Here is a 25,889-nt window from a genome sequence, read left to right on the forward strand (position 1 = left end):
TACCTATCTTTAAATCTGGCTTCATAATGAATCATGAAGGAAATTTCATTAAATCAATGAATTGATGCCATGTAAAATGATGTTCTCTGATTATAATGCAATAAATTGAGAAAATAGTAAGAAAATGATAGCTGAAATACCCCGTGTGTCTCTAAACCACATAACATGTCTCTAAAAAACCATTAGAGTCCAAAGAAAGCAAAGTATATTGGAGAAACTGCAAGAAAACCATAATAGCTTGAGTCCATGGAGAGGGGTACAAAAATGAGACTGCAAAATAGGCAGAGATGATAACTGCGTACCTGGGAAATGACCTAATACAAAAGGCTTAACTTTTTTCTGCTTCCCCTTGTTGGGGTGCAGCGGAGCGTCGGAGGGGAGAAACCACACAAGAGACTCACTTCATGCAATCGCAGGGGGGAAGTTTATTGAGGATCCTGTTCCAGCGCGCTGGGACTCTGTGCTCACTCAAGAAGGGAGAGCAGCCCAGAGCCCAGAGCGGAGGTCAGGTGGAGCTTAAGTACACTTTTTGGAGAGGGTGGGGGGCTTTGCATACATCAGAACAAATCATCATGAGGCGCGGGAAAATTGAACAACAACCCTGAGTCAGGATTAGTGCATACATTGGCGGGAACAATTAGGGCAGAGATGATTGGTCATTTCTAAGTGGGGTACACATTTAAACTGATTGGTTCTGGGGCCTAGATGAGTACGTGCCATGCTACCTAGAGCCCTTAGCTATTAATCAACCAGGGAATCAATGGAGACATTTACTAGGCAGTTCCCTCATTGTTCTAACAACTTTACAGGGATTACAAGTTCCGGGGATAGCAGAGGAATTGTAACAATAGACTTGTATGATTGTAACAATTGTCTTTTACTTTTTAACCCAATCCCTGCACTTTGGAAACTTTAGGATGCCTGGTCTTTTACACTTTAACTCAGGCTCTGCGGCTTAGAATCAGCTTGGAAATTTTACCTTTACACCCTGAATGATGCAAATTACTCTAGAATATCTTAGCTCTTCTTCATTTGCAGTTTCAAAGTTCCTCCTTGTTTTTCCTCTTCCCTGTTTTACATTTTCCATCTTGTTTCCTTTCTATAACTTTTCCCTTGAGGGCTTTTTTTTTTTCTTCCATCTCCTCCTCTAAATTTCTTTTACTCCTCTCTTCTGGTTTCTTGGTTCTTCTTATCTCTTACCGTTTCTACCGTATTCAGTATGATAGTTATGTGAGGGAACTTTTTTAGTGGGTAACTGAGCATCTTTGGGTCTGGGGATAGGAAATGTTCTAGCTTTCTTCTTTTACTCTCTGAATTAAGCCCGGGATTAGACATAATTACTTTTCCTGGGAAGGTTAGATATCCAGTTTTACTTTTTAATCTCTCTTTACAAGTCTAGAGATAACTCATTTGCAGCTTGTGTTTCTCAAAAGACCAAACTACTTCACATCCTTTGTATCAACTGTGTTCACTCCACAGGTCTAATTATTGAGGCCCATATAAGCAACTTAGTTCACTACACCTATCTGTATAGCAATTGAGGTCCTGAATCAGTTTCACTTTAGTGGGATTTTATTAAACCAGGAAAACCTAAGGCTGAATCCCTGATTTGTGTTTCTGTAAAACAACTTTAATTTGCTCCAGGAACTTGGCTACCAAAGAAACTTCTCATGTTCTTGATTCTTCTGTCTTCCTTAGCATCATATGAAAACTTTCTATGACTTAGGGAAGGGGAGAGAGAGGAGGAGAGAAGGAAAGGAAGAGGCAAAGAAGGAGAGGGATGGGCTGGGGTTATAGGTAGAGCACTTGCCTAGCATGTGTGAGGCACTGGGATCAATCCTCAGCATCGCATATAAATAAATAAAACAAAGGTCCATTGACAACTAAAAAAAGTTAAAAATTAAAAAAAAAAAAGTAAGAGGGAGGTGTTACCGCTGTTGACCGATGACCAGTCCTTGCTTCACCAATGTTGAAGAATAACGCCAAAGAAGCATGCCAAGGCAAGGTCAGAGTAGAAATTAGAAGTTTATTAAAGGACAGCAGAAAGGACTTCTCCCGGAGGAAGAAGGGGACCCAAGAGTTGGAATCCGTGGAAGTGCAGTTGTTTCCCCTTTTTATAGTTTTGGTGATGGAATGTAGGTTGGAAGGCCCCAGGGGTGGGACACAGGTGGGCCAAAGAAGTAATCTGGGCAGGAAGGACTTCTGAGTCAGCACCTTCAAGTTTGCTAGGGGCTGTTCATTAACACTTCTTCGAGGTGGACTTTAGCCTAGGGCCTTTTTGGACTTCATTAACATTCCATGAGTTGTCCTGTGTTTCTGGGATTCATTCTCAACATGGCCTCCATTTTAGATTTCACTCGGTATTAGACCCGATTCACCTAACTACACTGACTACCTAATTTTAAATCTGGCTTCAGTGGGACAGGGGAGAGGTAACAAAAACTTCATTTCATGGGCTGGGGTTATGGCTCAGTGGTAGAGCACTTGCCTAGCACGTGCAATGCACTAGGTTCTATCCTCAGCACCATGTAAAAATAAATGAATAAAATAAAGGTATTGTGTCCAAGTAGAACTAAACAACAACAAAAAAAACCCCACAACAATAAAAACACAACAACAACAAAACACTTCATATCATGTTGCTTTAATGTAGTCCTCAAGGATGAGATTAACTTTGGACCCTGAGCCATGCTTAAAAACAAGTTCCCATGAGAAACCAGCCTCTACCTCAGAGCAAAGCCTGACTGTCCAAGGAAGGGGGATGACCCTTGTCCTTGGAAAGACCCACAGAGCACTCCTAGGCACATTCCCACCCTGCTGAGTTGTTTATCTACAAATAACAGGAGAGATCTGCTGCACCAGGTGTCCCTGACTCAGTCAGGCTAGGTGGGGACCCATAGCAACCCCCTAGGAACCACCAATCAGCATGAGACAGGAAAATACCTGGGATGCCAGATGACCCTCCCAGTAGTTTATGGTGGTTGATAACATGTTGGGAAACCATGTAGTTCAGCAGTACTCCCCTCATGGCTTAAACCAATTAGTGAAAAGGAAACCTCTCCCCCTGCCCTGTCTTGTATTAACCAATCACCCCTATCCAAGTTGTTCCTGCCAGTGAATGTGCTAATCATGTTTTAGACTTGTTTTATGATTTTCCCGTGGTGGGTGATGATTTGTTAAGAGATGTATGTGAAGTCCCTGCCTTCCCCAAAGAGTGTATAAAACTGCTGCAAACACTGGGCTCAGGGCCTCTCAGCATCACCAGTTTCTGTGTGCACGCACACAGGACCCAGCTAGCTCACAATAAACACCTCCTTGATGATTACATGGATCTTGGCTTCTGGTGGTCTTTTGGGGGGTCCCAAATTTGAGCATAATACCTATCGTTGGGTTATAGTGGTTCAATTCATGTAAGCATGATTGTTTCCAGCACCACTATACCATTCAGAGTTGTTGTCATGGGCTTTTAACCTCTTTGCCTGCACTTCTTGGGTGTTCACTGGAACTTCAGGAGTCATCTTTCTTTGCTTGGTGTGATTTAATCATCATTTTTCTTAGAGCTTGACTTGAGAAGCAATTAGTTATTTGGAATTGTTTTCTTCAAGGCAGTGTCTTATACCTTATCATATCTTACTGTCTTTAAACTCTGACTTTTTAGAAAAGCAAAAAAGTAAGTCAAGCAGATGTTTTCTTATCAAGAATTCATAGCAGACCTATTTATCCCAAATTAGCATATCTCATTAACTGTCTCAAGGACACAGACTGAATTGTCTTTGAAAAAGGGTCTTAAAAAAAACCTCATCTTTTGTAGAAGAAATGAATTCCCAAGCAACTGTTTTCTTAACTCTCTCTCTCTCAATGGAAAATGAAGAAAAACAAAATCTGAGTTGTTGCTGTCCATTTGAGCACTCTGCTTGGTCTGAATTCCTGCAGTGATTACTAATATAAGGTAGGGAGAATGATAAGAACATTAATTCATGTCTAGGTCTAACACTTTAAACATGTCCCATGCTAAGGGCTTTGTGTTCATTTCTTACTTATTAATCAAGAAAGCCCATAAATTATGTACTATTTTTGTTCCACGTTAACAACACACACACAGACAATGCACATTACTCTTAGCTTTCGGCAGAACAATTAACTCTATTTGGAATTATGTTCTCTTTTGTGTTGCTTTTTACTTGTAGGTATCAAAATTTTATCCTGAAATTAAATGTATAAATGTGGCTTTTATTACATTCTATGATTTTAAAATAAAATTAAATCAAGTTTGAGCAAATACTTTTCAATATTTATGAGAAGTTCATAGTGAGTCATTTGGGATTTTGGATGGGAGAGCTTTCTCCTTTCAATGGTTGTATTAGTACCATCTGGCCAAGTACTTGAATATATACAATCGTGTGTTGTAATCTTGATGAACTTGTGCCAGTTCATCAAGTAGATGAGGAACTCTTAGAGGCTAGAGATCTTACAGGTAATTTATATTTCCAATATAAGATCTGGCCATGTAATTGGCATTCTGGATCCAATTAGCTTAGTGATAGTAGATCTTACAAGTCAATGATTCTAATAGTGCCTGTTTTTCTTTTAATTCATGTATGGTCTGACTTTTATACTTTCCATAGCAAAATGTGAATACACTGTGCTTTGCTCCTTTCGTCATCATAGACATGATCTTCAGATTTTAATGAGTTCAATGTGTTTCAGAAAGGAGAAACCTGGAACACTAAAAGTGTTTATTGTTAGGGTCCATATGTTGAACTTCACAAAGATTATTCAAGTTAATTATTCAATAGCTTATGTAAATATATTTAAGTATTTACATTCAGACTATTAAATTGCTGTATTTCATATTATATAGAGAGCTAAACAAGAAATATTTATTTATTCTATTTGTGAATGCATAAGGCTATCTTCAACCTCCCAAGCTTTATGGAAGTTATTTGTTGCACACCAGAGAGGTTCCAATAAAAATGGATGATTAAAAAAAGTAGGATTTTATATCCTACTTAGAAAGAAAACAGGTGTTATTATAGCCACTGACTGCAAGATGCAATATCACTTAAGCTAATTGAAACTGGAAATCTTGAGTACCTAGAAATCTGCTGCATGTAGGTCTGCTCTGAGCTATGTGTAATTCTGACACACCCAAAAGGACTTATTGCTATAGAACTTGAAAATTTGGTGGGTGATTGTCTATCCTTATAATTAATAGAGCTACTGACTATAACCTCTCTCGCTATCCTCACCTAGCTCTGCCATAGCCTCTGTTTCTACTATAATTTGGGAATGACTTTCCTCTATTTTCTATCAATAATCTGCCTATGACTTTCTTCAAGAAGTAGTAAACAAATTATTTTCTCGGATAAATAGTAATAATAATTATCATTTATTCTTTGTCACATTCAATCCTAAATATTTTCATACAGTAGACTAAATCATTTCAATAATCTCATAGTACTGTTATTATTAAGTTTTATAGACAAACTACTCATAGGGAAAATAAATGGTTCCTGTCACAACAATAGTGTTTTAGTTTGTTAGTATGAGAATTATACAAAGCAGTATAATTATACCTCAATGTTATTGTGGCATAAGATAATTAAACTTAGCCTCTAAGTAAAGTACACAAATATAATGTGACTGTACTATCATTACCCTCATTTTACAGATGAGAAAATGGCAACTCTGAGAATTTAGGTTATTTTCCCAAGAATACTTAGTTTAGAAGTGATGGAAGTAGAGCTGGGTGTGGTGATGCACACCAGCAATCCCAGCAGCTTGGGAGGCTGAGGCAGGAGGATCACAAGTTCAAGTTCAGCCTTAGCAATCAGAGAGGCTCTAAGCAACTTAGTAAGACTGTGTCTCAAATTTAAAAAGTAATACTAAATTCCAAAAGGGCTGGGGATGTAGTTCCATGGTTAAGTGCCCCTGGATTCAATCCCTAGTACCAAAAAAAAAAAAAAGTGATGGAAATAGGCTCCAGCCTGATTCTAAACACATTCTGTTCCTCATCTAATGGACTTCCCTAGAAGAAAGTATGTCATAGTGTTCAATAGCTCTGTCTGTGAACCTAGATTGCTTGGATTTGAAGTCTGGTCTGTCATTGACTGAATGTGAATGAATTAAACTCTTTTTGTTTCCTCACCTGTAAAATGATGATGGTAAAGATCATAATGATGTCAGAATGAAATTAAAATGTATACATAGAACCCTTCAAAAATGCATGAAAATTGCTCAGTATAGTCTACTATTAACTGTCTAGCTTGTATCCTATGGCCAAATTTCAGTAGAGTGGCTGTGCAGTGAGTGAGTAAATAGAAATTCTATGCTGATTGTACATTATGAACTCTTGCTTTGTTGCCCATGATCAGCCTCATAAACAATAACAGGAAAACAGAGCTTTGATTACAGTGCTCGCCTTCCCAATAAAGACCAAACCTGCTGTGTTCCCAGTTAAAGAGACCTGATAGAAACATCTACTTCTATAACAGCCTCCCCAAATATGTGAATGCAGATGTACTTGTTTTATAAATAGCACGCCTAAATATAACAGGCTATGAGGCAGATGGAGACTGTACATAATTGTACTAACATTTATGTTGTCAATATAGTCTCTTGAGCCATCATTACAAGATTCTTGGGGGTCTCTTCCTCTCTCTTTGGAAGACTACAATTCCCATCAACAGTGGCACGGATTATATATTTGTATCAGGGGATGCATAAACCTAAAACACACTATCAGAATGTGTATGCCTGGGCTGCAGTTCCATAAACAAATGTATTGCAGTTAACATTAAAGTAAACCCCTTCCTCTCACTTCTTGTGGAATGATGAAAACAGTTGTAAATTTTAAACAATGAAAATCCTTAATTATGTATCACTGAGTCTGATTTTTTCCCTTGGAGTTGTGGAGGTTAGTATGAAGGGAAGATTTGAATTCTCTGGAGGGAATGTGTATGTTTGGGAGAATGAGAACAAGGGTCTTAAGAATTAGATTGTGTTTAAAGAGCAGTCTTATTTACTAGGGTTGAGTAGCAGAATTACTTCAGGAACTGTTACAAAACACTAATAATCAAAATTTTATCCTGAACTTACTGAATAAGAATGTCCTCAGAAAGAATATTTTGATTAAAAAATTATAACTAGCCAGGCATGGTGGAATATGAATGTAATCCCAGTGGCTTAGTTGAATGAAGTAAGAGGATCACAAGTTTGAGGTCAGCCTGGGCATCATATTGAAATCCTAGCTTAAAATAAAATAAACAGGCCTGGGGATATAGTTCAGTGGTAAAGCACCCCTGGGTTCAGTCCCCAGTACTCTCCCCCAAAATATATACATATATATGCTCTTCAGATGGTTCTTTTCTGCACCCTGCATTAAGAACCACTGTCTTATGCACTTTAGTGAAAATACGAATTACCAAAGGGGCTTATTAAAATTACAGAAATATCTTTACCCACCTTCAGAAACTAATTTTGTAGATCTTGTGGTGGGCTTGGGAATCTGCACAGTCAGGTGCCAATTTGACTAGTGTTGTTCAGAAACTGAAGGGTTGGAGTATGACAACAAGGCTTTTGAGCCCTGAAAGAGCACAATATTTTTTTCAGAGTTAGGTCCTTAGATATTCCACAAGTATCTGTCATGTATATAATTTTGAGCTATACTTTTCTTAACTTGGGAATAGGAGTGGAAATGAACTATAAAATATGGGTCTTTATAAGAGAAGCTATATATTCTCTTGAAAAGGCATACTTTTTGCCTATAGGGCCAATCAGATAAGTGTATTCCAGGCCACATCCCTAGCCCAATTAGTATTTTCATAGAGCTGGGCTTTGGTGTTGGAGATGTATGTGGCTATTGTGGTGGTAATTGTGGTTAAAGGATGGTAGACCAATAGCAGGCCTTCCCAGGACTTCCTTAGCTCTTTTCCCTTATCCCAAACACTCTGTCAACCATCTCAAGTTGCAGCTGGCACTCTGGGAAGTGCACACCTTCAAATCTCCGTAACTAGAGAATTTACTGAGAGAAATGGGTTGGCTTTTCAAGTCAAGCTTCCTCATTTCTTTCCTTCCTCAGGCTTTTATCCCTTTCATTCAAGTAAAGAGTTGTCTCTTACTGCTCTAAAAAGAAGCATAAATTGCTCTCTCTAGGATACTTGAATGAATTTATGAGTCAAAGAAAGGAGCAACACCTTTTCACTCCAGAGGTGTAATTGCACTTTGTAGGAGGGAATGAGCACTGTGGTTCTCTCACTTATCTTGCCCAAATATAAAGTCTATGCCCTTTTCAACTGTGGCTTGAGGCTAAGGCAGATGCTCTATTTTAGCCTTTTGGATTAATTTTGTCTTGTCAAATTAGTTGCTGCTTTGCATTTGCCAAATTTTACCAGTGCTCGTGATCATCCACTTTATGCTGTAAAGCCCACCATCAGTATCACAATCCAGGATGTTGTTGTGAAATCAAGTGACACAGTGCTCCTTTTCTTCTGAGTTACAAGTCTACAATGACAAGCTACCCTGTCAGTTTTTTCTCTGGCTCAGAGCTTGCATCAGTTTTCATAGATCTTCAGTTTATCCATCTTCATTTCCTGAAATCTATTTTGACTTATAGACTCTGAGATACTTTCCACTGTATAGTAATAACCTAAAGAGGAAAATGCATTTTCTGGCAATCATATGCTTGCTTTGTCTTTTATACACTTTGGCATAAGTATCACAGCACTTCTCAGATACTGTTCAAAAAGAGGCAGTTAACCTAGCATATATGGAAATTAAAAAAAATGATTAAATGATTTATCCTGATCTCACAGCACAATATTAAAGATGAGAAACCAAAATCAAACAAAAAAAAAACAAAAAATTTCAGATGGGAATATAGGTCATTTAAATTCTTTTATAGATCCTTTCTCACAATTTTAACTCTACCTTCTCCCCTGAAAATTAAAAAAAGATAACAGAGATTATTAGTTACATCCAGTTTACAACCTTCTTTATGAACAAAACTTTTCTATTGTTTGGTATCATCATATATTCATGTATAAGATTATAATTTCTGTTTTGCAAGATATGTTCTTTAAAAAAAATCTATGTCCTTGCACACAGTTGGTCTACATCTTTCAGCCTCCTTGTTATTAGCTGTGATCATGTTGATTAAGTTATAGTCAAAATAATAAAATCAGAAGGAATGCCTGCTAATTCTGGGCTGAGGCTTTTAATTAAAGTATGTCTTCATTCACATTCAGTAACTGTTTGTACCTGCTAATGTAATATTGTGAATGAGACTTTATGGAATGACAGAACAATATGAAAGGTGCCTGAACCCTTGAACCAACTTGTGGAAGAGCTGCCCACTAATCAGCAATATTTCCTTTAACCTGTTAGGTGGTAAAGAGAAACTTCATTGTTTATCATCTATTTTTGGTCTAGTTTTTGAAATATCCTGATGTATTCTACTACATTTGAACTATTTTGTGGATGAACGTGACAGTGCAATAAAGTTCTGAAAAGTGATATGGACATATAATTTATTGTGAGAGATTTGTAGGACATCTTCTGAAACAGGCTAAACACATGGGAAAAATACCTCTCCACAAGAAATTTTTAAGATAATGTTCTTCCTATTTTAATATTGATACAATACCTAGACATCCAGGAATCATGTTAGTATATGAAGTGGCCTCAGGAATAAAACCACAGATGGAGTTTGATAGGACAGAATTATAAAAGAATCCCAGTCATTGATTGCCTCATTGTGCCATCATACTTGCTTTAACCTATTACACTCTCTTATGCAAAAGAATAAATGCTTGTGCATTTAAACTAGTATTATTTTGGGTTCACAAGATAAGCAGCTGAATGTAATCTAGATAAATATTTCAGCCATACATTTTCTGGTATAGGATTAATGTAAAGACCTACATAGTTCCAAGTCTAACTCTCTTTACCAAATATTCTTTGTTGGTTTGCCATAGAACCTAAAAGTTGATATCACGAGATTTAGTTCCTTGGTATATGTCCATGGTTCTCAAAGATTTTTTTCTATGGCATCACCTATGAGATTGTTAGAAATGCAGATTCAGGGGCTTTATTCTAACTCAATATGGAATCTAGGAAATTATGCACTGTAAAATGTGAATGAAGTGTTTTCCCAAAAGTAGCTGTAGGTATTCAGTTGTAATCTGTGTTATTTAATCACTAACATATTCAAGAATTTAAACATTCTTTGCACACTGTTTCCATTAAAATCACCCGAGGAATTAAAAAACAAAACAAAACAAAACAAAACATGTGCTTGGGCCAAGATTATCAGGTAAACTTATAGAAGAGTTATGGATGAAGTATCCTGGCTGGGGTCACTGGTCATCAGGAGGCAGAAAGAGACTCAAAGTAAGATAAAGGTTCTTGTTTGAGCTAGCTTTTATGGGATGTGTACAAAATGATGAATTTTAAAGCTTTGGTAAGTTGTTTTATTTTCTAAATATATTTGTGTTCTCAACTTTATGTGGAGGCTAGAAAAGATGCTATTACTACTACTATTGCTGTTAGGTGGTAAAGAGAAACTTCATTGTTTGTCATCTATTTTTGGTCTGGTTGTTGAAATATATAGTATTTATTTATATATAGTATTTATTTATAGCTAGTAGTAATAACAATGATGATAATGATATCAGGTTATTGAACATTTTATTTTGTAAAACTGGAAGACTTACTAACACTTTAGGGATTATTTGGCTCTCTGGTTTTACACAAACTAATATTGGCATACTATAGGAAACAATGACTGTTTTTAGACACCCCTGAAGGTGAAGATTTCAGCTAAGATATTGTCTTTGTCCTGTAAGGAAACTAATTTCTTAAAATGGCCATTTACCTAACATATTAGTCTTTTAAGATTATCTTTCTCCATCAAACTAAAAAGAATAATTAATATAAAATTAGAGTCCAGAGTGAATACTTTTATATTTTGAAGTTATTTCAGCTATTTTACAAATATGTACATATACATATAATGTGTTTATGTAAGGGTTTATGTGTATATATTTATGTGTGTGTATGTGTGTGTGTATGTGCGCACGTATGTGTATGTATATATGTATACACACACACACACACACACACACACACACACACTTTTGTAAAACTGGAAGAGTTGAGAGCACAAATGTATTTAGAAAATAAAACAACTTACCAAAGCTTTAAAATTCATCATTTTGTACACATCCCATAAAAGCTAGCTCAAACAAGAAACTTTATCTTACTTTGAGTCTCTTTCTGCTTCCTGATGACCAGTGACCCCAGCCAGGATACTTCATCCATAACTTTTCTATAAGTTTATCTGATAACCTTGGCCCAAAGTTTTAATATATATAGAATAGTTCACACCCCTTCATATAATCCTAGACAAGAAGTATCTTTGAAAATTCTAGGAGGGAGAAAAGTTATAAAATACAGTTTAACTTAATCCTTTCAGAGTTAATTAGTTAATTTCTATTCATTAGAAAAAAGAGAAAAGAATTGAAAAGTGGGAAGGCAAAGGGAGAATATGTATATATATATATATATATATATATATATATATATATATATACACACACACACACACATACACACACACACACTTACATTAACTCACACTATACATATATATACACACTTACATTAACACACACATAATATATGTGTGTGTATATATATATTTTTTTTTTCCTTTCAGAGTTAGTGTATATCACTTCCAAATAAAATCTGATGAGTTTTCATGTGTGCATATGTATACCCTTTGAATTAGTGAGCCCCTTGTTTCCTTAGTATCTTTAGCCACATTTGATACTTGTTTGTTTCTTTGGTATCTAATCTTTTCAGGATTTTCTACAAATTACTGAGATGACTGGAGAGAAATCTTGAAGTATGGAAGGCTGATGCTGCATATCTATCTTCTTATAATTGAAAGAAAGGAAATAAAGAAAGAGACAAAAAGCCGGAATAAGTAGATGACAGTTTAGAAATGATAACCTAAAATCCAACTGATAAAACAGAGCAACCTGTGTTGACATTCATAATTCTAAAAATATGCTTCAATTTATAAAAAAATGTTCTGGTTTCTTTTGTCAGGGGACCCCAAAAGGTGTATAATATTTGCATTCCCTTATTGTACAGATAGATTGAGTGAAAGAGGAGGGCAAATTGCAAAAGGATGAATAAATGGAAGTGGGGCAGAGTCACTTTCTTGTATATTCAATGAAGTAACACTGTCAAAACCCTTCGGTTTTCTTATATTTGAAATTCTTTAAGTGTTCTGAAGCAATTGAATAGTTCACACCCCTTCATATAATCTTAGACAAGAAGTATCTTTGAAAATTCTAGGAGGGAGAAGAGTTATAAAATACAGTTTAACTTAATCCTTTCAGAGTTAATTAGATATTCATTAGAAATAAAGGGAATAGAATTGAAAAGTGGGAAGGCAGAGGGAGAATAGAAGCTAAATATGATGGTAATTTAATCACCCAGGTAACTATACTACTTCTGAAGTAGTTGTCAGGGGCTATGATTGTTAAATAGGAGTGAGAGGAAGGGCAGCCTAATCTTTTTTCATATCACATATACATTCATTTATTGCTTATGACTTAGGGGAGGGACATTCAAGGAATGGGAACATACAAAATCTATCAAGTTGATGCCTTATACTTATCCAGTGGAACTACTTAGTGAGAGATCAACTGTGGCTAACAAGAGGAAATACTGTCAATAATGGCTCAGTTGGAGCCAAGCTACACTGAGTGACACCAAGCTTTGTGCTGAGACAAAGCGTAAGAGAAAAGTCCCGGGCAGCCTTTCATAAGCAGGGCAATGCTAATGCTGGATACAGCTGTAGCAAGGAGGGAAATGTTTGTCAAAGTGACAGGTTTCTTTCCTGTTCTGTCCAATCAGTGTAAAGAGTTTGTTCAATAAATGAGTCTAGCCCAGGAGAGCCTCTTGGCTCTGGGAAGTGATTCAATATAGGGTCATAGCTTTGATTTCATCAAGAAGAGAGCCAATGGTAATGCCAATGAGAACTGGGTTTGGCTATGAATATCCAAATGCAAGAGGTTTAAATAACATAGAATTGATTTTTCACCTAAAGGAATCTGAAAATAGTAGTCTGAAGATTATCATGATCACGAACGACTAGGGCTTCTTCTACTTTTTTGTTCAGCTTTCTTAATACAAGTTTCACAACACATGACCCAAGATGGTTGTTCAACTCAATAGGATAGGAAGGATAAATCTGTTTCCTTTAAGGACACTTCTCACAAATTGCACATGACACTGAAATTTATGGTTCTGTAACCAAAATATGGTCACATAACCACATGTAAATTAAATGGAAACTGAAAGTTATAGTCTTCATTTTAGGCAACCACATTCCTAGCTAAATATTAGTAGTTAAAACTAAGAAACAGGGGTAGGACAGATTATAGGAAAACCAGGAGCCTTTGTTTGCTCTCTGTTTTGCTAATGCATAGGGTCAAGAGATATTTTTAAAAACTTATATTGCAAATTTTAAAATACAATTAAGAATATATTTCATCACTTCTTGGGCTTGTTCAATTCAATAATAGCTTATTTAGTATCTAAAATTAATAAAGGGATTTTCCATCCAGAGAACAGGAAGGAAAGAAAAGCAAAACTACAAGGCAGAATGTAATAAATATTGGCAGGAAGGCCTACCTAAAGTTTTGTGCACCCCAGAGAAAGGGCAGATTAATTGTAGTTAAAGCATTAGAGAAGGAATCATCTAACACTAGATTTAGGGAGTCAAAGGTAGTTCATTACTTAGTTTTATAAATATGGTTTAATTGAAACATAGCCATACTCACTCATTTATGTATTATCTTTGGTAGCTTTCCTGCTATGACAAAGAGAGTTGGGTAGCTGTAAATTTGCTGTCTGACCTTTTACAGAAAAATAATATTTCAGATTAGCCTGAAAGAATTCTAACAGAGAGAAGGGCATTATAAGCAAGAGAAAGTATGAACCAAAGCAGTGATGTGAGAAAGTTCTTTGTGTGTTTGTTCATGGAAAAATCATTTTGTAAAAAATTTAGTAAAATTCACAATATGCAAGGGTATTATCCCCATGAAACCAGGGATCTGGTTGAAAAATTCAGATTTGTCCATATCTTGGCTGTGGTTACAAAATACCTGATAACTTGCTAGAATATTGCAGGACTGGAGCAGCCATTATAATAATATCCAACACTTATGTTCATGTTTCATGAGCCAGTTTCAGGGATCTTGGATAATGGAAACAACATGGGACACAGCATTCCTCTCTCTGCTTTCCAAAATTGCATTGCTTGCTTGTTCTCAGTCTGTGCTCACTGCCTCCCCTCCTCCACATCTTGGGACTTACCTCCCTGGATGACGATAAGAACTTTAACATTAGTACATTGGCAACTGGGCCTGCAAAAAGATGGAACCAGTTGCCAATCAAGTTAGATCCAAGTGTGCTGAATTACTGAACACATTATCAGAGTTTTACACTTGTCTCATTTGGTTGGACCATAAAATACTTGTGGGAATATCTGGAAAATGAAGACTGGAAATACATGAGGAGGACATTTAGTGATGAGAAGGAGTTTGAACTCCTTTCTAAAGGTAAGGGAAGAATGATTAGATGAGGTCTTTTTGTTTTTTATAACTAGGGGTTGATATGCTCACTTGCAGGCAAAAATAACTGACTTTTAAAGTAAAAAAATTCATTATTTAAGAATAATAAACTTTATTATTTTAAGCAATAAAAGCCATGTGCAAGAATAAAAGCTTGAATTAGATGACAACACCTAGGAAAAGAACTGTCTTGTACCTGAGAATGACAATTTTAGACTGTCTTGTACTTGCAAACTTGTTTCAATGACAGGAGACATCTAGGGACCAAAGACACATTTATCAGAGCTAATGACAGAAATAAAAAAGAGAGATCATGAGTCTGCTTGATGATGAGCTATCTGAAGGCAGACACTATCATGGCTGGATCCTTAGCACCTAGCAGCATGTCCAGCATATTTGATTAATATACAAGGACATATACAAGTTGTAGAAGATTGGCTTAACTTCATTTGATCCTGTCTTGTTTGCTTTTACCAAACAGGAGGGGAATATAAGCAATAAGAATCAATGAAGCTCACTGTTTTTCTGAATCCTAATTACTGAACCTAGATATCCACCATTATACACTTGAATTGTGTAATTCTAAAACCCATTGGTGACAAAGGCATCCCTTGAGTGTGTGTGGAAGTGTGTGTGAAGTGTGTGTGTGTGTGTGTGTGTGTGTGTGTGTGTGTGTTAATTGGCAAGATACCATTCCTACATTCACCTGCTGCTCTCAGTTCTGGAACTTTAATTGTTTTAACTGTTTTTTTTAAACTAATACCACACCAGATGTGCTAATGTATATTTGACAATTCTTCCCTCTAAATGACCATGGAGGAAATTTGTGAAACCTAGGTTTGTTACCTTGTATATTTAAAGGCTGAAAATACACTCTCTCTGCATCAATGAGAGTTGCTGTTGAGATTTAAAAGAGGCCTTTGGCCAGTTGTCTGCCAAATGTATGTGATTTTTATCACTCAATATTCAGCAAGTAAATAGCCCTACTTCGTCCAGTTTTCTAATGCCTCTCCAGGGTAACATGAGATCTTTTCTACACTCTACTTTTTAAAGCACTCCTGAAAGGCAAAGTAAGATACTTCCACTAGCTTCAGATTTCTAATTCCATGAGTACTTCAGTAGTAAACTTCAATCTTTGCAAAATTGCAAAAAGATGAAACTTGACTTCAGGACCATTGCATTGCCCCGTACAATTTTCTTCAGCTGCTTTTCATTTCCATTGGCTCTGATATCACATTGATTTGCGTGGTAGTGTTTTTGCCTCTGGAGAATCTGGACCCTGACCCATGTAGCAACCATTTTGAGGTTCTGAGGTGAAACACCCACCAGAAATTTTGCAGTAACAATGCCCTTGACATCATTGAATTGTCAAACAAATGTCTGTCACTGTGCTAAAAGAGCCTATTTCAAGACCTTTTATTTTATTAGAAAAATAAGCTCCTATTTATTCAAGCAACTGAGCTCTAGGTTTCTGTTACCTGCTGATGAAAACAGTGTCAAGCCCCTGGGGTTATTGCTCAGTGACAGAGTGCTTGCCTAGCACATGTGAGGTACTAGGTTCAATTCTCAGCACCACATAAAAATAAATAAATAAAAGTATTGTGACCATCTACAACTGAAAAATTATCAAGAAAGAAAACAGTGTCAAACAGTGCTGTCTTAGATCTATCAGAGTAGTACAACAAAGTACTAGAGTTGGTATCACTGAGGGTGCTAAGACATCACTGAGGGTGCTAAGAGGGGTTATCCGCATTTACCTATGGGCTTCTGCTCTCACTTTGGTGAAAATGCCAGTCCCAATCATATGACCTAACAGCTCAAGGCTAATAAAAATGCATAGATCCTGGCATTTGAGGAATTAGACTTGAATCTTAATTTTGCCACCCACCATCATGTTTCCTTACATCAATGTCAAGATAGTTTTCAAGGTTTGAAATAGCCAATAGCCCCATTGGTAGCTTGGGGTACATAGTACTTTTAGCTTTTTCAAGGCAAAATGCTAATATTCTGGTTCTGGAATTCTCATTATATCCCAGATTGCATTTTACCACATCTCCTCTTCAGGCCCATTTGCCAGTTTCTTGTCTGAGATTCATTTCTCCAACATTTTGACATCTGCTGTCAATCACAGAAGGAAAACATCAAATTATTTCTTGGAACTAAATGGTATAGGTTTCTCTGGTTCAGGAGAGTTAAATTATAAAAGTTCTAATAAAACTCAGAGTTTATTTGAACCTGTCATTCCAGGAATAGTAAGAAAATGTCTTTAGAGTACAACTTGGGATTGAAAGACATCCCAACAAGCACTCTTAAAAGTGAACAAGTGACAAATGAATGGTGATTACTGATTTCATCCTGTCAGTAATTGTCACTAATATTTAGCTATGTGTATATACTTTGTTCATATGATTCCCACATTCCTTGCTGTCATTACTATTTCATAATATATTCAAAGCCAGTCCACAATCAAGTAATTACAAATGTCAGGTGACACATTAGGAAGATACATGGAGATTTTAAACACAAATTCTATAGCAAAGTTTGATTCACAGCTTTTGGTCATTCTAAAGAAATAGCATTTACAGAAAAGCATGAGGCTGCAATTAGCATGAACTCTCTAAGTAGCTGCTTACACTCACTGGAAAAGGAAGAGACCAGCAGCTCCAGTTCTTTCCAGGATTTCTGCATTCTCTCTACTTTCATGATTCCTTTTGCAAATTTTAAAGAGAACCAAGCTTCAACAACTGTAAATATTTAATTATTAACCTTAGGGTAACAGATTTTGTGTTATTAGTCACAGTGCTAGTCTTTGATATACTTTTCAAATTGAAAATTCAGGTATAATAAAAAATACTTTTTTATTCCTTTGATTTCCTTTTCTCTTCTTTGACCCCATTCCTCCTTTTTATTTTTTAATTTTTTTCTTTTTTGTTATACATGACAGAAGACTATATTTTGACATATTTAGAAAAACCTGGAGTATATCTTGTTCTAATTAGGATCCCAGTCTTGTGGTTGTACATAATCTGGAGATTCACTGTGGTGTATTCAAATATGAACATAGGAAAATTATGTCAGATTCATTCCACTGTTTTTCTTATTCCTATCCCCCTCCCTTCATCCCCTTTTTCTAATACAGTGAACTTCTATTCTTACTTCCCCCCTGCCTGATTGTGCGTTAGCACTCACATATCAGAGAGAACATTCTACCTTTGTTGTTTTGTGACTGATTTCACTTAGCATGATAGTCTCCAGTTCCATCTATTTAAGGGCAAAATGCCATAATTTCATTCTTTTTATTGGATAAGTAATATTCCATTGTGTATATATACCATATTTTCTATATCCATTCATCTATTGAAGAGTACCTACTTCCATAGCTTAGCTATTATTAATTGAGCTACTATAAACATTGATGCATCTGGGTCACTTTAGTTTGCTGATTTTAATTGCTTTGGGTATATATGAAGGAGTGGGCTAGCTGAGACATATGTTGATTCCATTCCTAGTCTTCTGAGGAATCTCCATATTGCTTTCTAGAGTAGTTGTATCCATTTGTAGTCCCACAAGCAATTTATGAGTATACGCATTTTCTCAAATCCTCACCAATGTTTATTGTATTCTTCCTCTTAAAGAATACTCATAGGGGCTGGGGATGTGGCTCAAGCGGTAGCGCGCTCACCTGGCATGCGTGCGGCCCAGGTTCGATCCTCAGCACCACATACCAACAAAGATGTTGTGTCCGCCGAGAACTAAAAAAATAAATAAATAAATCTTAAAAATTCTCTCTCTCTCTCTCTCTCTCTCTCTCTCTCTCTCTCTCTCTCTCTCTCCCTCTCCTCTCTCACTCTCTCTTTAAAAAAAAAAGAATCCTCATAGAGTTCTCACTGATGTCTCTATTTCACAATCATTCTTCTTCATTTATCTTTAATCTGATTCTGTTCATCAGAGTCCAGTTCTCCTGGGTCATGTCTCTGAATTACTGGATGACAACTTCCTGAAAGAAACTAAAAGATCTCCAGATGTCAATTATTGACTGCAGTTAGTTATTTACCCTCCTACATAGCGTATGTGTATACTTGCTGGGGATTTGCACTCATGATTACTATGGAAGTTTCACATTCTAAGTACCATGAAAGGTCAATGGAACGATGTTTTGTAATTAAACTTATTTTAAATGACACATAAAAAGATAAAAATTGTACATATCAGTGGGGCACCTTGTGATGTTTCAAATCCTGTATGAATTGATGCTTCAATCAGGCTACATGTATCTCTCCTCAAACATTTTTGGGGTGATTCAGAATACCATATATTTATAAGAATTTTACTGTTGAGAGCCACAGCCAAAGGGGCCCCAGCAAACTTCCAGCTGCCAGCAAGCTTCAGACTGCCCCAGCAACATCTAGCTGATTGGCTCCTCTGCGGTGATGTTCATTGGGCTGTTTCCCTGCCCTTCAGACTGCCAGCTGATGATTGGCTCACAGTGGCCCCAGCAACATCTAGCTGACTGGCTCCTCTGCGGTGATGTTCATTGGGCTGTTTCCCTGCCCTTCAGACTGCCAGCTGATGATTGGCTCACAGCTGCCCCAGCAACATCTAGCTGATTGGCTCCTCCACGGAGCTGCTCATTGGGTGACTTCTTTGGCTCTGCCCACGCAACCCAGCCAATCGGCCTCAAGAGGAGGAGGATTGTGGGAGGAAAAGGCTGGTGTGGGAGAGAGAGGCTTGTGGAAGCCGGTGGTGGCAGTTGGGCTCTGAGGGTTTTTCCCTGGAGCTGTTTTGTTTGGCGTTTGTAGTTCTAAAAATAAAGTTAGTTTCTTTTTGACAAGTGGCTCCTGATTTGTGCCAAGCCAGACTTCGGCATTTGGTGGCTCGCACGGGGAGCAACTGAGGGTAAGTAAACTGCTCGCCCCTGAGGGCAGGGCGAGAGGATGGGGAGCCATTCTAAGATTCCTCTTTTGTTTTGCTTCATTTTTGTTTTAACTTGCCTGTCCCTGGAGATGAGTGAGAGGGAAGAAAAACCACTCACATCTGAGGAAAAACTATTTGCGTTTGAGGAACAGATAGGGAGAAAGGACGGATGCATATGTCAGGAGGATAGAAAGGCTGTTATAATGATTTTGTGTGGTTCCCTTTTTATTGGATTCTGTCTCGGTTTTGTTTGGCATCATCTTGTTGGGTTGTATTATAGTAGAAATACGGGATCAGCAATTAGTAAAAAACAAACCGAAAGAGTGTTAAGTAAATTGTTAGAGGAAGGAAGCTTCCCAGTAAAACCAAGAGCAGTCAGGGCATACGTTGATGTAATACAAGAATATAGCCCATGGCTTTTTAAGGAGGGGTTGTTAGATATATCACAATGGAACCATCATGGTGAAGATTTAAAAAGAATAGAAAAGAACAACCCAGGGACTCTGCCAGTTGGCACATTGTCATTGTGGACGTTGGTATCTAGTTTGCTTAGTCCAAAGCCTTCAGTTCAGACAGAGGTAGAGGAAGAAGAAGACATATTGATTCAAGTAGAAGAGGAAGTCTCTCAAGTTAGTCAGACAGAGGAAAAGATTCAAGTAAAAGCTCGAGCTAGTCAGAAAGAGGAAAAGATTCAAGTAAAAGAGAAGGTCTTTCGAGATAGTGAGACAGAGGAAGGAAGTTTAGAGCAGAAAAATCTATCAGGGGAAAAGTTAAAACAGGTGACTGCTAATAAGACCCTTTTGTTAGAGAGCGTAAGTGTCCAACCAACAGCACCGCCTCTACAGGAGACTGCTACTAACAGCACTCTATCACCAGAGGGCATAAGTGTCCAATCAACAGCACCACCTCCATATGCTAAGAGACTCCCAACCCCCGCAGTTGATAGTTTGGATCCTGAGACAGGATCTCAAGTATGCCCTGTATTTGAGGTAGGAGGGCAGCGAACTTACCAGGGTTTAAATTTCAAATCAGTGAAGGAGCTAAAAGAGGCTGTAGCAACCTATGGTCCTCAAGCACCCTTCACTGTAAGCTTGGTCGAATCCATTACCAACTTAAGCATGACGCCAGCAGATTGGGCTAGTTTGTGTAAAGCTGTGCTAAATGGAGGACAATACCTGTTATGGAAGGTTGCCAATGAGGAATTTTGCAAGGAGACGGCTAGTCGAAATGCAGCAGCTGGTTATCCTCAGAGAAATCTAGATATGTTGTTAGGAAAGGGACCTTATGAGGATCGGCAGCAACAACTTGCATATGATCCTGGTGTATATTTACAAATTGCTGTAGATGCAGTTAGGGCATGGAAGTCTTTACAAGAACCTGGAGGTTTACAAGGTCAATTATCTAAGATAATACAAGGAGCTAATGAACCTTACGCTGAATTTGTAGATAGGCTTATTCAAACAGCTACCAGAGTTTTTGGGAATACAGAACAAGCAATGCCATTTATAAAACAACTGGCTTATGACCAAGCGAATCGTTGGTGTAGAGATATCATTAGACCATGGAAACATGAAGATTTAAACACATATATTAAATTATGTAGAGACATTAATGAACAAGGGCAAATTGTGGCAGCTGCAGTAAAACAAGCTTTAGATGCCAGAGACATTAATGAACAAGGGCAAATTGTGGCAGCTGCAGTAAAACAGGCTTTAGATGCCAGAGACATTAATGAACAAGGGCAAATTGTGGCAGCTGCAGTAAAACAGGTTTTAGATGCCAGAGACATTAATGAACAAGGGCAAATTGTGGCAGCTGCAGTAAAACAGGCTTTAGATGCCAGGCCAAGAACATGCTACAATTGTCAACAAACAGGACATTTTAAAAGGAATTGCCCCATAGGAGGACGGTTTAACAAAACTAGGTATCAAACAAGTAGAATACCGGGTATTTGCCCACGATGCCGTAGAGGGAGACATTGGGCTAATGAATGCCGTTCTCAAACCACCATAGAGGGTACTCCATTATATTGGGCTAATGAATACCGTCCTCAAACCACCATAGAGGGTACTCCATTATCAAAAAACGAACAAGGACAAGGTGTTTATCCACAATATCGTGGACAAAGGCATCGGGCTCCGTTGCCAAAAAATGGACAGGGGGCCCCAATGCTCCGGGGCCCCAAACCACAAATATACGGAGCACTGGAGGAACCCAGCAACCCCAGCAACCCCATCAGGGTAGTGCCCAGCACATCAGATCCCTCATCAGACAAACCAGAGGGAGCGCAGGGTTGGACATCTGCGCCTCCACCAAATCAGTACTAACTCCAGAGATGGGAGTTCAAATCATTCCCACAGGGGTAAAAGGACCTCTTCCCAAAGGAACAGTAGGCTTATTATTGGGACGCAGCTCTTCTACTCTAAAAGGACTTTTGATAAGTCCTGGGGTAATTGATTCCAATTATGAAGGTGAAATAAAAATTATAGCCAGTTCTCCAAAGGGTATATCAGTAATTTCACCAGGAGATAGAATAGCACAGTTACTAATAATACCAAGCCTACATGATAAATTTTCCAGTCATGTTGTAGAAAGAGGTTCCAAGGGATTAGGCTCCACAGGTGTAGATTGGGCTATGCTTTCTTTAAATTTAGATTCTCGCCCCATGCTAAAACTAAATATTCAAGGACATGAATTTAATGGGCTACTGGATACAGGTGCAGATCTTAGCATCATCTCTCGTCAAGAATGGCCAAAACATTGGCCATTACAACAAGCCACTCAATCGCTTCGAGGCCTAGGAGTGGCGACTAATCCCGATAGAAGTGCAATGCTATTAGATTGGAAGGATCCTGAAGGATGTGAAGGAACTATACAGCCATATGTATTGGATCATCTTCCCGTAAATTTATGGGGACGAGATGTCTTAGATCAATTAGGTTTGACATTAACAAATAATATCAATCAAAATGCACCCACTATTATGGCTAGACAAGGTTTTAGGAAAGGAAAAAGATTAGAAAGACAAGAACAATGTATAGCAGCACCAATACAAATAGATCAAGGAACAGACAGACATGGGTTGGATTTTCACAAAGGGCCACTGAGACAATAAAAATTACATGGAAATCAGAAAGACCAGTATGGGTTCCTCAGTGGCCCTTGACTAAAGAAAAGACACAAGTAGCCCATGATCTGGTCAAACAACAATTAGCGGAAGGACATATACAACCTTCTGTATCTCCCCATAATACTCCCATTTTTGTCATCAAAAAGAAATCTGGTAAATGGAGATTACTGCAAGATTTAAGAGCCATTAACAATGAAATGGTCATTATGGGACCTGCTCAATCGGGGATTCCTCAATTGTCTGCTTTGCCAAAAACTTGGTATGTTTTAGTTATAGATATTAAAGATTGTTTTTTTTCAATTCCAATTCATCCTGAGGATAGTCCACGTTTTGCATTTACTATCCCTGCACTAAATCATGAAGGTCCTGATCAGAGATATGAATGGAAAGTACTCCCTCAAGGGATGGCTAACAGCCCAACTATGTGTCAAATTTATGTTAACAAAGTAATCCAGCCACTTAGAAATCAAAATCCTGAACTACAAATATTTCACTATATGGATGATGTGTTATTGGCACACAAAGCTAAAAACACATTGCTAGAATGTTATGCCACACTTACAAACTTATTAAAAAATTATAATCTAGAGATAGCAATAGATAAAGTGCAATTAAATTTTCCAATTAATTATTTAGGAGTTCTATTATCCTCAACCATGGTCCGTCCACCAAAAATTCAAATACGAGTAGATCAACTCAAATCACTTAATGACTTTCAAAAGTTATTAGGAGACATAAATTGGATAAGGCCTTATCTAGGTATTCCAACAGGAGAATTGGGACCTTTATTTGATATCCTAAAAGGTCCATCAGATCCAAATTCACCCCGAATGTTAACGCCTGAAGCAAGAAAGGCATTAAAAATCATTGAAACATATATGGAAAATATGCATTTGGATAGAATTGATATAAGTTTGCCTTTATTATTTATTGTATTACCAACAAAAAATATTCCTACAGGAGTATTTTGGCAAGAAGGTCCATTATTATGGATACATTTATCTTATTCTCCTAACACTATTCTTACTAGATATCCTGAGGCTGTAGGACAATTAATACTCAAAGGAATAAAAACAGCAAAGGCAGTGTTTGGAATTTCTCCCCATAAAATTATTACTCCATATACTATGAATCAAATTGATGAATTAGCTAATGAGTTAAATACTTGGGCAATAATAATGTGCAAATCTAATGTTTCATTTGATAACCACTTACCATCTAATCCTTTATTGTCTTTTTGGTCATTGCATCCTGTAATTTTTCCAAAAATGACAAGAAAAACACCTATCATGAATGCTCCAAATATATTCACTGATGGGTCAAATAATGGTACAGCAGCAATAGTTACACCTGATCAAACTTTTACATTTTTAGTACCCAAACAATCAGCTCAAAAGGTAGAGCTTAATGCAGTATTACAAACTTTTGTGATGTTTAAAGATTCTGTATTTAATTTATTTTCTGATAGCCAGTATATAGTTAATGCTATAGTATCCCTTGAAGATGCTGGTAGAATTTCCCCTTCTTCTACTGTTTTCTCTTTGTTTTCCACTATACAAAGTTTAATCTGGGACAGAAAAGATCCATTCTTTATAGGACATATCAGGGCACATACAGGATTGCCTGGAGCCCTTAGTTTAGGCAATGATTTAGCAGATAAAACTACATGTGACATACATATTTTCTCTGTACTAGAAGAAGCTATAAATTTTCATGAAAGATTCCATGTCAATGCTAATACTTTACAAAAGCGTTTTAAAATAACTAAGGAACAAGCTAGACAAATAATAAAACAATGTCAAAATTGTGTGACCTTTTTACCACAAGTTAATCTTGGAGTCAATCCTAGAGGATTGATGCCTAACCATATTTGGCAGATGGACGTCACACACTTGCCAGAATTTGGAAAATTAAAATATTTGCATGTTACAATTGATACTTCTTCTGGATTTTTGATGGGCTCCCTTCATGCCGGCGAAAAAACTAAAGATGTTATAGCTCATTGCTTACAAAATTTTGCCACTGTGGGCATTCCAAAACAGTTAAAAACAGATAATGCCCCTGGTTATACGTCTACTTCTTTTAAACAATTTTGCTCATCATTTGGCATTACTCATATAACAGGAATCCCATACAATCCACAGGGTCAAGGCATAGTTGAAAGAGCTCATCAAACTATTAAAATGTACTTATTAAAGCAAAAAGATGGAATTGGGAAGGGGTATATATTCCCCAAAGATAAACTTAAAATAACGCTTTTTACTCTAAACTTTTTAAATTTGGATTCATCAGGACTTAGTGCTGCAGAAAGGCATATGTGTCCAAAAAATGTACATAAGCCCAAGGTACTTTGGAAAGATATTCTAACAGGACAATGGAAAGGTCCTGACCCAGTAATTGTCTGGAATCGGGGGTCTGTTTGTGTGTTTCCACAGGAAGAACAGCAGCCGATTTGGATTCCAGAGAGATTAACCAAGGTTCTGACCCAGAACAGCAGCCGATTTGGATTTCAGAGAGATTCACCAAGGTTCTGACCCAGTGATTGTCTGGAGTCGGGGGCCTGTTTGTGTGTTTCCACAGGGAGAACAGCAGCTGATTTGGATTCCGGAGAGATTAACTAAAATCCTGACCCAGTGATTGTCTGGAGTCGGGGGTCTGTTTTTGTGTTTCCACAGAGAGAACAGCAGCCGATTTGGATTCCAGAGAGATTAACTAAAGCGATTTCTACAGACCAAAAAGAAGATGATTTAGCTCAAATCCATAATAGCTGATATCCAAAACTCCAATTTGGCTATCCTTACATCTGCGACAGAACCAGGATGCTTTTTTCAATATCTATTTTATTATTGCCCTTTCCCATATCATGAAGTTCTATTTTATTTTTTTGAGCTCATACAGACCTAGGTTAATGTTTTGCTGATCAGTTCTATTTTTTTTTTTTGACTATAGAGTTTTTAAACATTGCAATAGAGATTTTACCTGTAAAAAGTTATAAGGCCTTTACTATTGTGTTATGTGTTGTATGTATTATATTATGTGTGCACACTTGTGTTTTGTGTTATATGTTTGAATGTACGTATGTCCAATGTACATATTTCTATATATCATATATGATGAGCGCTCATGAAAAGATGGATCCAAATATTTTTTTTTATTCACGTGATTTAAATGGTTTAATTTAAATTGGGTAAATAACT

This window comes from Ictidomys tridecemlineatus, chromosome X (assembly GCF_052094955.1).
Source record: "Ictidomys tridecemlineatus isolate mIctTri1 chromosome X, mIctTri1.hap1, whole genome shotgun sequence".
Classification (NCBI taxonomy): Eukaryota; Metazoa; Chordata; class Mammalia; order Rodentia; family Sciuridae; genus Ictidomys; species Ictidomys tridecemlineatus.